Source organism: Simochromis diagramma, unplaced genomic scaffold (assembly GCF_900408965.1).
Source record: "Simochromis diagramma unplaced genomic scaffold, fSimDia1.1 OVJJ01000030.1, whole genome shotgun sequence".
Classification (NCBI taxonomy): domain Eukaryota; kingdom Metazoa; phylum Chordata; class Actinopteri; order Cichliformes; family Cichlidae; genus Simochromis; species Simochromis diagramma.
In genome coordinates this window covers 212,496-215,471 of record NW_024387340.1, presented here as the reverse complement: position 1 = coordinate 215,471, position 2,976 = coordinate 212,496, and the positions used below count along the sequence as shown (strand labels likewise).

At 38.2% G+C, this 2,976-nt stretch overlaps 1 long non-coding RNA gene across 1 annotated transcript; it reads left to right on the top strand.

Moving 5' to 3' along the window:
• Nucleotides 1-936: 936 nt before the first annotated feature.
• Nucleotides 937-2,754, top strand: LOC120718241. Its single transcript, XR_005692432.1, has 3 exons — nt 937-1,090; nt 1,703-1,759; nt 1,855-2,754. It is a non-coding gene; the product is annotated as an uncharacterized LOC120718241 (long non-coding RNA).
• The last annotated feature ends 222 nt before the right edge of the window (nt 2,755-2,976 follow it).

Here is a 2,976-nt window from a genome sequence, read left to right as displayed (position 1 = left end):
GATGAGAGGTGAAACGTCTTCAAGCAACTTAAAGAAGTCCAGACGCTTTTCTTTGCAAGCTTCCTTAAATGTATCCAAAAGTTTTTAATTAAATTGCTAAGCAGATAAGCTACTCAGAAACACCACTGTGTTTGAGCAGGAACAGGAAGTGATACTCTACACAGAGAGAGCGAACACCAAGTGACACCGCCACCACCTGTGTTTGGACTTTTGGTTTATCAAATATTCCGAGGTTAAGATTCTGTTCCTTGTTTTGGTAATTTGAGCTGTTATGGCGTCTGTTTAATATTCGTATTCTTAGGTCATGCCTCCCCTCTGTTTTAATGCCCCATGTACAGTCATGTCTCTCTGGCTGTTTATATTTACAGTGTGTCCCTCGCTCTCTCTCTGTTTACTCTGTCTCGTCTCAGTGTTTGTTCCCACATCTCATTGGATAGATTATTGTCCAGCTGTGTTCCACAGATGTTTCCTCTGTGTCCTGATTCCCTGTAAATGATGTATGTATTGTCTGTATCTCTTTGTGTTCCTTGTCACGATCTCCCTCTTGCTGTGTTGCCTCCAGTGTTTGTTTCCACGAGTACCTGCCAGTTAGATTTAGTTATTTGTGTTTTCCAGAAACAAAGCTGTTAAGTTCAGTCCAGCTGAGAGTGCTGTATTTGGATCCTAACCTGCCTGCCACACACAGCGTTATGACAGTATTGTCAGTTGAAGCCATTGCTAATCAAACTATCTCGAGATGGTTTTACATGATGGTACTTTTCTGCGTTTACAGTTCTATAAGGATTTGACAAGATCTCTAACCCCATTGGCTGAAACCCAGCACCAAGCCTGAAAGAGCCTCTGCCGTGTGATGGCTGGAGACTCGCTCACTCTGTTCACAGCCATCAGTAAAAAAAAAGTAAAAGTAAATCTAATATCACATTAACACGAGAAGTCACCCAACCAGTTTTCCTCCCTGTGTCTTTGTTCAGCACCTGATGTCACGGTCAGCCTTCTGTGGGTATAAAACGACTGAAGAACATCGACAATTAAACAGTTGGACTCTGTGAGCATCACATTTTCTATCTCAGGAGGGAAGCCAACGAAACCTGTAAGTTCATTCATCATGAATATTTTACCAAATTTAACCTCAGTGAAAACTGCTGGCTCTGTCTTTGTTCCATTATATTATTTAATAGAAAATAATAGAAAAAGAAAGAAAGAAAGAAATAACACTTTAGATATTATGACAGTACTTTGCGTGCTTTTGTTTCTGGGAGAAAAAGGGTTTTATAGTTTTACTCCTTAAAAAATAAAGTCTAGAGTTATTTTTCTCCTTTTAAACAAAGGTTTGTCATAAAAATCACTTATTACTTATTAAGCTGGTCAACACATTTATTTTATTTTACTTCCCTTGTATCTATATAATTATGTTTTTTATTTTTCAGTTATTCCAACTTAGTTAAGCTATGTTGTTTAATGTTTTGGTTTAATGTTTTGGTTTAATGTTTGGTTATTTTAACGTGGGAATTTCCAAAGTTAGGATAAATGCATATCCTCTCTCTCATGTTTTATATCCTTTTTTTCCACAATAATAATAATAATAATAATAATAATAATAATAATATGACGTATGAGTAGGAATAATGACAAATGTGAGGGCACATTGAACACTTCTGAATGTTACATCATACTATGACCAATCATTTTATCTTTAAAACAGTAAAGGATCGTTCCACAATGACGACCAAGATCTTTGCCATCCTGCTTCTGTTTGTTGGTAAGTTTACGCAAAATATCACAAATTCTACTTTGCACAGGAGACGGGCCTGAAAGTGAAATAATTTCATCAATGTTGCTCTTGAACATCTTTAGCCGACACACAAACCACAACCACGGATGCAGCCACTAGTACACCTGCTCCAACCACGGCACAGCTGCTCCAACCTCGGCCACATCTGATCCAACCACAACTACAGCTGCTCCAACCACAGCTGCTTCAACCACAACCAAAGCTGCTACAACCACAGCTGCTACAACTACAACCAAAGCTGCTACAACTACAACCAAAGCTGCTACAACTACAACCACAGCTGCTCCAACCACAACCAAAGCTGCTACAACTACAACCAAAGCTGCTACAACTACAACCAAAGCTGCTACAACCACAACTACAGCTGCTACGACCACAACTACAGCTGCTACGACCACAACTACAGCTGCTACAACCACAACCAAAGCTGCTACAACCACAACCAAAGCTACACCCACGGCAGTAGTAGCGGGGGCAGTGGTTAATGAAGTCAGCCTGGTTTCTGTCACAGTGGCCATCATCGCTGCTGCACTTCTATAAAGAGCAACATGTGACTGTAATTAATCTGCAATGAACAGCAGACGTATTTACAGTTCTAGCTCATCTTTTCATTTGCAGTCTAATCGTGTTTTATGTTTATTTTTCATCTTATATGAAAGTGTCGAAAAGGAGGGGATAAATAAAAGTGTGGGAAATGTATCTTTGATTCTAGTAGCCGGTAAATATGTGTACTTGCTCTGTATAGTGTGCATGTTCAAAAGGATCCCAGATTATTTTCACATGAGTTAATTGCATTCGTCCCATCAGAGGGTCAGCATTTAGATGAAATATTTAACTACGAAAGAAAGATGTTCAGTTGTGTAAATATTATTGATCTGATCATTTATCCTAACTTCTGTCTGTTGTGTACTGTGAAAACAGCTGCATTTAACACTAGATTGTAGAATTAATCAATAAATGACATTAACAACTGTATTTTTGTATTTTCATTCTTTCTAATTCAGTCGACTAACTTAAAAACAGGCTATTTCTGTATTATTCTATATTAAATGTAATTTGTGTGAATTTTTAACAAGACCACAAAAAATATTTATTGCACTGCTTCTGCTATGTTCATCTGTGCATGTGTTGTAGACACTGGACAGGTTACAGGTAGGCTCAAAAATGTCTCCAACCTTTTGTTC